This window comes from Sphaeramia orbicularis, chromosome 17, assembly GCF_902148855.1.
Source record: "Sphaeramia orbicularis chromosome 17, fSphaOr1.1, whole genome shotgun sequence".
NCBI classification, from domain to species: Eukaryota; Metazoa; Chordata; class Actinopteri; order Kurtiformes; family Apogonidae; genus Sphaeramia; species Sphaeramia orbicularis.
This window is the reverse complement of record NC_043973.1, coordinates 50,114,640-50,129,195: the sequence shown is the minus strand read 5'-3', so window position 1 is coordinate 50,129,195 and position 14,556 is coordinate 50,114,640. Positions and strand designations below refer to the sequence as shown.

The 14,556-nt window shown below is 36.4% G+C and overlaps 1 protein-coding gene across 1 annotated transcript in view; it reads right to left on the bottom strand.

Moving 5' to 3' along the window:
• The window catches only part of LOC115437553 (serine/arginine repetitive matrix protein 2-like), a 62,209-nt gene extending 60,843 nt beyond the window's left edge, over positions 1-1,366 (bottom strand). The window contains exon 1 of the mRNA XM_030160789.1: positions 1,270-1,366. The gene's annotated coding sequence lies outside the window, so the exon portion shown is untranslated. The remainder of the gene's footprint in view (positions 1-1,269) is intronic.
• Between the last annotated feature and the right edge of the window lie 13,190 nt (positions 1,367-14,556).

The following is a 14,556-nucleotide window of genomic DNA, read 5'->3' as shown; positions in this document are numbered from 1 at the left end:
AACACACAGTTCTTACCTTCAGGTAATGATACACAGTCTGCAATAAAACCCACTGAATCCTCCAAAATTTTACACATTGAACCTTTAACAGCAGTGTATAAACAGAAACCATGAAGTGCATATGTCTATACATCAGCACAGGGATAAAAAAAAAAAAACCCAAAAAGCTCATCTTTGACACGTTGAAAGTGAAGTGACAGCCCAGTGTCAAATGTGACATCCTTAAAAGACACAGGAAGACAGTAAGTTGTCATGTCTGAGAACATCCACCGTGTAAAAGCCGCCAGTGAATGTTCACCTACTGTGTAATTCCCTCTTATACGTCTCCATGAACAGCATTCTACTTTTCAATAAGCGCTTTTCATCTGTTAATGCTTAAGGAAGACTTTCTTTTATAGATTTTTCCTTTTCATGTCTGTCAGTGTGGTGTTTGTTTACTGCAGAAAAAAAGAGTATAGTGCCACCTACAGAAACTCAAAACCATCCAAAATCCAAAAAAAACCACCTAAACCAGATAGCTCCAGCTGTGTGATCCTTGGGAATGTAGAAAAATATCACAAGCAAATGGAAATGGAGCCAAAATAAATAACAAGACATCCTTGAGATAAATATTTAACTTTTTTAGCTGCTTTAAATTGACTGCATTTACACATGAATAGACAGATTCACCCAGGGATTTACACAAGCCTCCAGTCCCCAAAGAAAGTTCCTTTTCTCTGTCACGGCTTCTGAAAACCTCAGATGAAGATGGATATAAAAAAATTAAAATTAAAAAAAAAATCTGTATTCATCCAGCCACCTGGTTTGCATGCAACACTGCAGAGAATTGATCAGCGTCCACTGTGCAAATGATTTCCTTTAAGCTGTGCTCTGCATGGACTCAAACAGCACCAGTGTACTACAGGCTGACAGCAGGAGTGCAGATGAGGCTGTGAGTGGACTTAACATATGTGCGGTCATGGAAGTAATATCCACCACGGTCATGTGAGAATTACATATGTTGAGTGTGCAGGATTTCCACTCATCTCCAGAATACACACATGCAAACACATCCACGGGTTTATTTGCACACAAGTAGAACAACACACTGGAGCAATTGCAGACACTTTTTTAGAAACAGCTGCAGCAGCTAAATGAGGTTTATAATAGCACAGAAGCAGGAGTCAAAGAAACACAGAAAGAAAGATACACAGAGAAGAGAAAGAGAGAGAGAGAGAGAGAAGGGGGGGTGCAGAGAAGAACAAGGATGAATGGAATGATAGTCTTTACCTCGTGCAGACAGATGAGAGGATGTGTTCGGACTCCCCCTCTTCACGCTGCTGCGATGCTCTCATCTATCCCTTTGCCTCTCTCTCGATCGGGCTGCCTCGCTCACTTTACATCTGCCAGCCTCAGTGGACGAGCAAGCCTCTCACCTCCCCCTCTCTCTCTCTCACTCTCTCTCTCTCTCTCTCTCTCTCTCTCTCTGTGGCTCTAGCATTGAGGCGAATAAAGCATCGCCTTCACTGTTCCTCTCTTAGTCCAACCCTACCTTGCTCTACCCCCACTCTCTCTCTCTCTCTCTCTCTCTCTCTCTCTCTTTCTCTCTCTCTCTTTTGCTTCTGTTTCCTAATCTGTCTGAGTTTCCATTCAGCTCTGCCTTTTTAATCCTCCACAAAACATCCCCTGCATATATTCGGTGTTTTCCCCACTCTAACTCACCTGGTTATGTTTGGTTGTACCAAGGGTGTAGAATTGGGAAGGGACGCTAGGGACACGTTACTACAAATGTCCAGTTACTACTGTGTACTGACGATCAAAACAATAAAAGACACTATTTAATGCCAAACAGATACACTTTTTTAGTCATTTTTTACTTATTATTTTCATGTATTTCTGTGGAAGACAGCAACTGTATAAAAAACACAAATAAAGAAAATTTGTGGGGAGAAAACAATAAAACCTCAGATTCTAAATGTGATTCTAGACATGATTTTATCCATGTTTTTTGAGGAATTAATTGCATGTAATAATTGAAAGTAAAAGCCTTTTTTGCTCAGGCAACTACTGTGTAATGACTATCAACACAATAAAAGACACTATTTAATGCCAAGCAGATACACTTTTTTAACCTCCTAATACCCACTGCCCACATCTGTGGACAAGAGTTTCACGACTTTATACAAAAAAAAAAGAAAAGAAAACTGTCCACCACAAAGGACATTCCATAAAAATTTTAAAAACTGCATCTGAAAAAAAACTGTTGCATCATGATGTGCCCAATTTTGGCACTTATTTAACAAAAAAATAAATAAATTTTGAAAAAGCTTGTACTTTGCTGACACTTCCTGGGTCTTAGGAGGTTAAAGGTATTTTTACTTATTATTTTCATGTATTTCTACAGAAGAGAGCAACTGTATAAAAAACACAAATAAAGAAAATTAGTGGGGAAAATACAATAAAACCTCAGTTTCTAAATGTGATTCTAGATATGATTTTATCCATATATTTGAGGAATTAATTACATGTAATAATTGAGAGTAAAAGCCTTTTTTGCTCAGGCAATAACTGTCCAGCCACTACTGTTTAGTCACCACAAATACAGTAAAAGACACTATTTAATGCCAAACAGACACACTTTTTTTAACCTCCTAAGACCCAGGAAATGTCAGAAAAGTACAAGCTTTTTTTGTTTTACATTAAATAAGTGCACCTGTATTGGAAACATCATGATGCAACAGCTTTTTTCAGATGCAGTTTTTAAAAATTTTATGGAATGTCTTTTGTGGTGGACAGTTTTCTTTTCTTTTTTCTTTTTTTGGGTAAAGTTGTGAAACTCTTGCCCACAAATGTGGACAGAAAACCCATAGGTGGGTGTAAGGAGGTTAAAGTTATTTTTACTTATTATTTTCATGTATTTCTATAGAAGAGAGCAACTTTAAAAAAAAAAAAAAAGAAAAAAAACAGGTAAAAACAATTAGTGGGGAAAATACAATAAAACCTCAGATTCGAAATGTGATTCTAGATGTGATTTTATCCATATATTTGAGGAATAAATTACATTTGATAATTGAAAGTAAAAGCCTTTTTTGCTCAGGCAATAACTGTCCAGTCACTACTGTGTAGTCACAATCAGTACAATAAAAAACACTATTTAATGCCAAACACATACACTTTTTATAAGCTATTGTTACCTATTATTTTCATGTATTTCTATAGAAGAGAGCAACTGTTTCAAAAATACAAAGAAAAATTGTGGGGAAAATACAATAAAACCTCAGTTTCTAAATGTGATTCTAGATGTGATTTTATCCATATATTTGGGGAATAAATTACATGTAATAATTGAAAGTAAAAGCCTTTTTTGCTCAGGCAACTACTGTGTAGTGACTATCAATACAATAAAAGACACTATTTAATGCCAAACACATACACTTTTTATAAGCTATTGTTACTTTTTATTTTCATGTATTTCTATGGAAGAGAGCAACTGTTTAAAAAATACAAAGAAAAATAGTGGGGAAAATACAATAAAACCTCAGATTCTAAATGTGATTCTAGATGTGATTTTAATCATATTTTTGGGGAATAAGTTACATGTAATAATTGAAAGTAAAAGCCTTTTTTGCTCAGGCAGTAACTGTGCAGCCACTACTGTGTAGTCACTATCAACACAATAAAAGACACTATTTAATGCCAAACAGATACACCTTTGAAAAGTTTTTACTTTTTATTTTCATGTATTTCTATGGAAGAGAGCAACTGTTTAAAAAATACAAAGAAAAATAGTGGGGAAAATACAATAAAACCTCAGATTCTAAATGTGATTCTAAATGTAATTTTATCCATATTTTTGGGGAATAAATTACATGTAATAATTGAAAGTAAAAGTCTTTTTTGCTCAGGTAATAACTGTACCATCAAACTGTATGATCGCTGTATCCCTAATCTGTTCATATGTCATGCATCAACATATTTATGTCAGGTGACAGACAGTAGAGATAGAGGAGGAGAGGCTGTAAATTCACAGGTGAGGTTCAATAATGATGTTAGTCATGAGAATAACTTTGCAGAATGCATTAAATTCTTGTATTGGCCTTAGATATTCACATATGCATTATAAACATGTCAATTACTCGACTGTTTTTTCTAACTATGATCGTTTGCTTGTTTGATCAGCTCGACATGATGTGAAATTCTGATTGCAAATGTAAAAAAACCACCAACTTTCCGGAGTGCTGCCTTGGAGCACTTTTGTGTTCCCACCAATGTCAAAATCAAACCTACTCCCTTGGGTTGAACACACTGTAAACCACAGAATAAAAGAGAAAAAAACACAGATTTGGGTATGAATTTCATTTGTCTTTCTATGCTTTTGTTTTGTTTTTTACTGTACATATAAACATTTTATGGTAATTTCACTCTCACCTGTACAAGAAGACATTTTAGCAGAATTATAACATGCAGTAAATTGTAAATGATTGCTAGATTTTGAAAGATCTGGAGAAAAAAAGAAGTGCTCTGGAAAAATGGCCAAATGAACTCACTCACAGCGTATTTTTGAACCTTTTAGTTAATCAAAATAATAAGAAAAAAAAACAAAAAAAAAAAAACAGGTGGACCATTTTAGGCTTAGAATTTATCGGACAAGTGGCTATATTTGGTAATGATGAATAATGAACTGCTGTTTTTATAGACATTTGAAATGTCACCCATTATAAGTAAATGGGAGAAAAATAACGATAAAAAAAAACATCATAAAAAATTTGAACTTTGACCTACTGTTCCCAAAATCTTAAGAGATCTATTCTGGGCCACTGGCAATCTATAAACCAAATTTGGTATGAATTAAGTTAATAGTTTTGCTGCTACAGACATGTGAAATTTCATTGATTATAAGTAAATGGGAAAAAAAGATTTTAAAAATTCATAAAAAATTTGAACTTTGACCTACTGTTCCCAAAATGTAACCACATCTGTTCTGGGTCACTGGTAATCTATAAACCAAATTTTGGTATGAATTCAATCAATGAATGAATTCAAGTGACTATTTTTGGTAATGAGGATTTGATGAATGATGAACTGATGTTTTTATAGACATTTGAAATGTCACCCATTATAAGTAAATAGGAGAAAAATAAAGATAAAAAAAATCCTAATAAATTTGAACTTTGAGCTTAACATATGAGCTGAACATATTTGTTGTAAATGAATGGTATAAGGACACGTGTGTGTTTTTGTTTTTTGTTTTTTTTTTTCCAGCATTTATGTCCTGGCTAGGGTGTTTTCAGCAGGACTAGGACACAGACTGAAGGAAACATGGTGCTCTTTTTCTATGTTTCTGTCTATTTTTGCCCAGGCTGATACGTGGTCCTTTTGTGCGTTGTGTTCTCTGCCCTGTTTTGCACTGATTAAATGTTAATCATTGCACCATTAGTCCTTTGAAATTACATCTAAACTTCTGCTCAGCCCTGAGTCTTGGGGACGTTGCCTGTGCTGCTCACCAGTATGTATGCCAGCTGTGGGGCTTATTCTGCTGCTCTCAGATTTTTGGGAGATGCTGTTTGCATATACTGCATATTCATACCAGTTCCTGACCACTTCATTTTATATTTGACACTGAAATCTAAGTGTTTCCTTAGTGACCTGACTTGCTTTTCCTGAGCTGGTCCTTGAGCCTGTTTACAGACTAACATAGATCACCATCAGCACCTTTTCTCTTATATATGTATATTTTATTTCTGTTATTAACAAATACCAAAACTCAATGTCTCCATCCCTCCAGCAGTGACATACCTTCATCACCAACATTATTTGTGTTTCTATTGTTGTTTTTACCCACAGATAGGCCTAGACCCTGGGACCAACCCATTCAGTTTTGGTCCCAGTAGGCCAAAGTTCAAGGTCACAGCAAGGTCACAACATCTACAATTTTCCATCTGTCATCATTGAGTGATTTTCTAAAATTCATTAAAAAAAAAATTCAAAATGACTCCGATTAGCCTCCAATATAACAATATCTTGTATCCGGCACAAAATTGTCCACATCCACTGTGGAATGTGGACTCTGTGGACATTTACATTTAACACTGAAAATCCCATTTACCACACATTTAAAATTAGAACTCAACTAATATTGCTGTGAATTGAATATAACTTGACATACATGTGATTGGTACTAAGCTTCAGCTGTTCCTGCTGTATGGAACAACCTGGAAACTGTTGAGTTTAAACAGAAATAGTCGATCCACACATGCACACCGTTCGGGGTGCTTGGCGGAGGTTTGCGTTCTCTGAACACTTGTTTCCAGCTGTGTCCAGTGGTGAAAACAACAGTGTTTTTACCTGTAATCACTTTGTCACTTTGTTGGACTCTAGATATTGTTTCTTCATGGTTCTCATCCCATGTTGTCACCGTCTTACACAAATTAACACCACAGCACCTTTGATCCCAGTATCAGAGTGACTCACTACTCCCTCTAGTGGCCACATAAGCCCCTCCTGGACTCAGTACATGTCTCTACAAAATAATTCATGCATTTTTAGAGTCGACTGGGTCATTTTTTGAGAAAGGTCATAAAATTTACATCAGGACAACAGCAAAACCATTGTCTGACTGTTCATTAAGGTAACATTAAGGTTCCGAGGCAGCATTCTGAGTTGGACTAATGGGGCAACATGTCAGGAATTATTCTCAATTACTAGAAATTGCAGGTGACCCCATATGAATTCTAGGCGACCCCATGTGGGGTCTTGACCCTAAGGTTGAAAAACACTGCTTTAATCCTTCATAACTCTCAGAATCAAACTCCTCCACAAAAAAGAAGTGCTGTGATTTCATAATCCGACTCCATTCTTTTCATTTCCAGCTGTCTCCAGTGGTGAAAATAACAACAGTGTTTCTACCTTTAATCACTTTTGCCATGTTTCCACTATGTGGAACCGGCTCAACTCGGCTCGATTCGAGTACCAGGTCCTATTCCTGGAGACCATTTCCATTACAGGATACTACCAACTTTATAGTACCTGGACGTCATAGCGATGTGACACGTTACTCGGCGACGTCTGCTCGTTGTGTGTTGTCTCGTCAAGCTCACACTGAATTTTTACATCTGAACCTCCTCGACAAACCATGGTGTAGTTTTCCAGGCTGTCATCATATGGGTTAACCTTCAGCTATATTTACTGTCAACTTCCGCATCTGTTTTTTGTAAAAGGGCGGGTCACACAGAGGCGACTCTCTGACCAGTCAGTGGTCTGCAGTGTTTACACATCATGTTTTAGTATCTGGTCCCCAGTCCTGGAACCGCGGCGGAGGTGATATCAAAAAACTAGTACCAGATTCCAGGACCTTTTTCGTAATGGAAACGCAAAAAGGCAGAGTTGAGTCAAGTCGAGCCGAGCTGATACCATGTAGTGGAAACGCAGCATTTGTCTCTGTTTTTGACTCTAGATATTGTTTCTTCATGGTTCTCATCCCATGTTGTCACCGTCTTACACAAATTAACACCACAGCACCTTTGATCCCAGTATCAGAGTGACTCACTACTCCCTCTAGTGGCCACATAAGCCCCTCCTGGACTCAGTACATGTCTCTACAAAATAATTAATGCATTTTTAGAGTCTACTGGGTCATTTATAGGTAAAGTTGGTAAAATGTACTTCAGGACAACAGCAGAACCATTGTCTGACTGTTTTGCGTCTGTGTGTCCAGTTGTGTTCTCTGGGACCTCTTTTCCATGATGCAACATTTCCATGAGCACCATTAGATTTTATCAAACAGCCTCCGATATCAGTGGAGTCACACTGCTGCACAATTCAGCCTGATTTTTTTTTTTTTTTTTTTGGATATCTGTTTTTCTCGTCTGTGCTATTTAAACTGACCTGGCTGGCAGACAAATTGACATCCACAGCGTGCAGGTTATTTACAGAAGTAGGAGTGAAGCAAAGTTAATTTATGCCTAATTAGCTTTAGTTTTCCCAAAGACAGAGACCTTTAATGTTTTCCTGTCAGTGTGTAAGAAGTCCAGAACTCTGAAGTCTGCCAGAAACGTACTTCATATTTACTGTAATTAATGCCTGTAGGTGTGAATGTTTGACTGAGTGGTGGTCTGTCCCTGGATGTCAGCTGTGTGATGAAGTGGGGAATTATCGAGGGTTTACCCCACCAGTACCAGCAGGTGTACCCTTCAGCCCCCCCCCCCCCCCCATGACCCTACAATGAATTTATAAAAGCACTTAGGTAAGATAAAAAGGTGTTTTTTTAATTCATCTGGTACAAAAACAGCATCCTGGAAATGTCTGGTTTGTTAAAAAGCAACGACTGTAAACCCTTATCTACCTATAATTACTTTTGTTGTGATTTCCAAATGAAATTTTCTCTAAATTTAGTCTTTTCTAAGAGATTTATCACCATTTATTATAGCATTATCCTCTGATTTTTCCATTCTTTTATGAAAATCTGGTATTTTCCTATATTTAATTTGTTGATCATGTAGATGTAATGAATAAACTCAAAGGTCATCATCTGGATTTTTGCAGGTCGTTAACCCTTAGGGGTCCACGGTCACGGCCCCCTGACTGAATCACATGACATTTTTAACACGTCATAGCGTCGGAAGTCGGACAATCAGCAATGTCCTTAATTCAGCTAACTCTTTAAACTTAAACAATCCTGATTTAATAAACAACTCATTGGTATGTTCCCTGAAATTAGATTTGCTGATACCAGCAGAAACCCTGATTATATGAAAACGGAGAAAATTAAAGAAAAAGTGACTTTTTCAACTAAATATATCACTGACTGAACAGAAAAACAGGTGTCTAAGAAAAAGCTCGATTTTCAGGACAATTTATCTCCAGCTGCAGTCATTTGTCAAACTACAGGTGTTTTACTGGTGACTCGGTGTAGCAGAAGATGATGGTGTTTTCATGTTCACTCCAGAGCCTCTGAACACCAAATGGGTCACATGTGATGACCAGGAAACTGCATTTTACCTTTATTATTTTACTGTATCAAGATGATTAGAGGTTCAAATGTTATTACATGTTTTTACATCAGATCTCTGTGTGTGTGCCTCTTTAGGCCAAAAAAAAAACAAAAACAATGCGATTGAACATTTTCTTATGAACCTTTTTTTTTCTGAGTTCCATTCAGCTGGACACCATGCATTTTATTTTTGAAGCAAAGAAATATTTATTTACTGATATATTGTGTGAAAACTATGAAATAAAAACATTTTTAGTGCTGCTAATCTGATGTTTTCTCACATTTTAACCTACTCTAATACTAGTTATTACTCACTTCATGGAGATAATATGCAAAAAGAAACTTTTTGTTTAAAAAAAACTTGTTAATTACAGTCTAATAATAATAACAAGCTTTTGATTTACACTCAAACATGTTAGTGCAGATCAGGTTTATCAAAAACAGCAAAGTTACAGTAATGGTATGAATTGCAGGGTATGGAATGATGCATAAGCGTCCACTGTGTTGGCTGATATGGAACTAAAGCAACGAAATCCATGAATATACAAGAGAACAGCTGGAGAAGAACTGACCACTGGAGTGACCACTATGTATGAAAGGGTTAAAAGCTAAAAATCAGGTTAGAAATCTAGGGGTAATAATGGACTCAGACCTAAACTGTAACAGCCACATTAAACCAATAACATCATCAGCCTTTTACCAACTCAAAAACACTGAAGAATCAAAGGTTTACTGTCTAAACCAGACTCATCCATGCATTTATCTGGAGCAGGTTAGACTACTGTAACGGCCTTCACACTGGACTCTAAACCAGCTGTCAGACAGCTGCAGAACATCCAGAACGCTGGTGCTCGAGTCCAGACTAGAACCAGGAAGGACCACCATATTAGTCCTGTGCTCAGATCTGTGCACTGACCTCCTGTGGCTCAGAGAATAGACTTTAAAACAGCTCTGCTGGTCTACACGTCTGTCCATGGTCTAGCACCAAAGTACATCTGTGACATGTTGGTCCATATCAGTGGTTCTCAGTCTTTTTCTGTGGGGTCCCCCTTTGGAGGAAAATCCAATGGAAGGAAATTCTCCAGGCCCTCCTCAACCCCAATAACATTGTAACAGTGGTGCAATTAGAAATTTTATTGAAAGAAACATCAATATTGTAACAATACTTTTTGCTTTTCTTTGAATAATTTGTTGTACAAATTAAAACTAACTTTTTTTTTTTTTTTTTTTAAAGATTTTTGCTTGAATAATACAAATAAACTCAACCAGACTGCTCCCTGAGGTAATATTTTTCCAAATAAAAATAGGAAATGTGCAATTATCTTACAACTATGACAATAAAGTTACTTTTTTTTTACAACAGCAAACACATTTTGGTAACAAAGACGAACATTTTAACAATATCAGTGGCTGCAAAGAGCCTGTTTCCATTGCACATCTCAGAACATTAAAGTGCAAACTGTACAAACTGTGCAAAAACACAAACATGTCCCATGTGTCTTTTCCAGTCCAGTCCTTGTCCATTGTCCAAACCTGAACTCTTTGTCTAGTCTAGTGACAGATCACCATGGTAACAGATGGGTTTGTTGTAAATGAGTCCTAAAATGAGTCCAGGGTGCTCCAGCGCTAAAACATTAGTTCTATCTGCTACATTTTCTAACCTGAAGAAGAAAAAAAAAAACACCCAGGAGTGATCCCATGCCCCCCCCCCCCATGGGGCCCACCCCACAGTTTGAGAAACACTGGTCCATATGAACCATCTCAGACCCTGACAACCTCAGGGACTGGTCTTGTGCTGGTGCCCAGAGTCAGGACTAAACAGGTGAAGCTGTGTTTCAGTTCTATGCAGCTAAACTCTGGAACAGTGAGACAGACCTGTGCTGTGACAACGTTTAAGTCCAGGCTGAACACACCTCTGTTCAACCATAACAACTGAAAGGGTTCTATCTGCACTTTTCTCTTTTACTTTATTTTAACTGATTATTATTTATGTTTTATTGATTTTGTTTTAATTCTAATTGTGTGTTTTTAATCAGTCTCTTTTCCATTTTTGTAAAGCACTGTGAACTGCCCTGTGTATGAATTGTACTATACAATAACTGTGCCTTGCTTTTGCCGTATATCAGTAGATGTTTTTGGTCTGCTTAGGTCTCAGAGGATTAATAAATGTTCCTCAGAGAAATGTATATATTTTAAAAGAAATTGGATATTTCAGCCTATGGCACACAACGCAATTAAAATAATAAGGAATCAGGGCTCGAGTGACCACGAGCTCCAAAACAACATGAGCTCAGGATTACTGTGGCAAACACTGGGAATCACTGCAATGCATATTTAGGTCCAAAAATCCAGTCCAAACTTTACTTTTGCTAAAGGTTGTTGACTTCTCTGGGCTTGGATGTATCATTCACTGAACTGTGATCAGAGCAGATAGTATTTCTGGGTTTTTTGGAACAAACGGACACCATGGGCTCCAGACCAAAGATGAAAATGCCTTTGAACTGCTATTTGTGTAACTGCTTATTGTAGTTCCATGGTCTGGTTCGCTTTAGGTGTCAATACAACTTGGGCATGGTTTGGGAAAGTGGATTTAGGGAAGTGGTATAAGAAGAAAGGCAAAGAGAGAGAACACACAAATAAATACAGCATGAAAGGAGACACAATCCTGGTCTTATGCAGCTACAAAATTTAGTGTCCAATCATAACACTATTAAGATTTGAAGTGTTTTATAATATCACTTGGACCTCGTCATTAATTCCTGACATCTAAGGATTTACATCAACTCCCTCTTATACCCTATGTGACAAAAACACAATGCTATTTCGTTATTATGGATGAGTCATGAACAAATGGGAATAGATATAGGTGCTTCGATGAAACTGGGTTTATTTTGGTACCTGGCACTTTTTAGACCAGATTTCAGACCCAATAATAAAAGGGAAATTTAGACACATTTCCCCCCAGGATGTACCTAATGATGACCTCAGAGAAATGCAAAAAAAAAAAAAAAACTATATTCTTTGTCTGAGCCATCCTAAAATAAATGATTTTTTAAACAAAATATTGGGGCCAAAAATAGGACCAAAATTGGGACATGAAAAACTACTTAGGTGTCACTGCATTTGATCTGGAAAACATGGCTGTAAATGGTCTCATATATCGCTATAAATAAAGACACTGTGTTAAATTTGATGATCCTAGTGGTTTTTCTAATCCAGATGAGGGTTTTTCATGAATCTTAGTCTCATTCCAGGTTTTGTGTGTAACCCTTCGTGTCCACTCATGTTACATGCGGAACCTGCCCATTTAAACACAAATAAATCGAGTGATTTTGCAACAGCGGTCATTTTTGTGAAACACTTTCCCTAACATAATTAATCACATACCTGTGAGAGAATAAAAAGACATTTGAAAAAATAGTGTGTAATAGAGTGTAATTTTTGTGTCCTTTTTACCATGTTACATGCAGATTTTTGTAGAAAAATATCATAAAAATGTGTTTTATCTGAAAAAGAGTTTCTCTTATTTCAGTAAATATTTATTTTTAAAATAGACCCAAACTTGCTTCATAACATTAGTCTACATCTGGTTTGAATTTTTAGCCCCTCTGTCCTGTTTTTAGGGACCAGTTTCATACAAGCACCCATAGATAAAATGGAAAATAAACTGTAATAGTCTGTATAATAAAGGTGCAAAATTAATATATGAGGACTGGTGAAAGAGAAGAGGATTGAATAAAGCAAACTGCTTTTAAATCCGTCAAAAGCGCTGATGATGGTAGACCTATTATCCAAAATAACAGGCTGCCTGGTGCTAATATGGCGGTTGCACTAATGCACAAGTTTCAACCCCAAATGGATGTAGCTAACAAAATGCTGCCTGATCACAGCTGTAAAAATGTTTTATGCTATTGTAAAGAACATAATTAAATTCACATCAATCATTTGCACAATACACTTTCTACGGACTCCGTGCCAAATACCAACATAACCCTTCAGTTACACGGTTGCTCGTAAAATTGCAATAATTTAGTTTGTCTGACATATTTGTCTATTTATTCTTATTCATACACATCAGTAATCACCTTTGACCAGGTTCAGTGATTATATACTGACTCCCAGTTATAGTTTATTTATCAAGAATAAGTCAGACTGTCACAATCATTTCATGAAAAGAGGTAAAAATGGTATTGGTTTATTATTTTTCATTGTACAGTTGTTTTATGTGTTTTTAATCCATTGTTGGACTTTATTCTTTTATTTTGCCTTTTTTATTGTTCTGTACAGCACTGTTTTGAATTGTACAGCTGATTTTTGGAGCAGTTTATGTTGTGGAGGAAGGAAAGATCTGTGAATATGAATATGAATGAATGAAAATGAATATGAACTGGTTTTCTTTGCATTATTTGAGGTCTGAAAACACTGCATCTTTTTGGTATTTTGACCATGTGTTGTGTTCTGCAAATCCATACTCTAAATAACAATATTTTTATGTGGAATTTGGGAGAAATGCTGTCGGTAGTTTAGAGAATAAAACAAAAAATGCTCATGTTACTCAAACACATACCTATAAATGGAGAAATCAGAGGAAGTGATAACTTAATAATAATAATAATAATAATAATAATAATAACAGTCGTATACCTCTACAAGATAAATACTAGTATCCAGGTGACTCATTACTGCTGTCGTTTTTGCAGGCACTTGTCAGGTGATGTCTAACATGGTTAGTGTGATGTGTCAAATTAAGCTTACATGTTATTAGCTGCTGCCTAACGTTAAACTTGGTGTGATTGTAGTAAATGAGGTTAGTCAGGTTCAAAGCAGACTCAGCTCTGTTAAATGTCAACATCGTGTCATGTTGTGGGGTCGCATTCATCTACTGTCAGCAAAGTGAGACGAGATCAACAGGTAAATGTGTCCTCCAGCTGCTAGTCTGTCACTGTCACCACAGAAGATAATAAAAAAGGGGATGAAGATCTGCAGAATTCAGTGTCTGGTTTTAATGTTAATACACATCGTAGTGATTCTGGGTTGGACTTTTTGCACTGGTTATGTTGGAGAAGTCTTGTAGTTTTTTTTTTGTTTTTTTTTTTTTTAAGTCAGATTTGAAATATTCAGCTTTCTGATGTTTTTTTCTATCATTCATTCATTCATTCAATCTTCTAAAACGCTTTATCACAGGTTTGTCTAGCGTAATCTGCTAAACATACTTTATTATAAGCTTTATTTAACCAGGAAAAAAACGCTCATTGAGATTAAAAATCTCTTTTCCAAGAGTGTCCTGGCCAAGACAGCAGCAGAAGTTACACAAAATGGAGATCACAGCCGTACATCCACACTAATATACATAAACACAATGAAAGTCAGTATTAAAAACAAACTTAAAACTGATAAGAACATACACATAAAACATCACCATTATTTTAGAAGGTACTAAAAGTATAACAACAATGTTCTGTGAACACGCAGCAAGCAGTAAATCTCAAAAAACACAATTCATTTTGGTTAATGAACTACTGCCTCAGTGTCTTTTAACTTTCAACCACCTCAGCACCAAAAATCTCTGGTTATCTGGACAAAAGGCT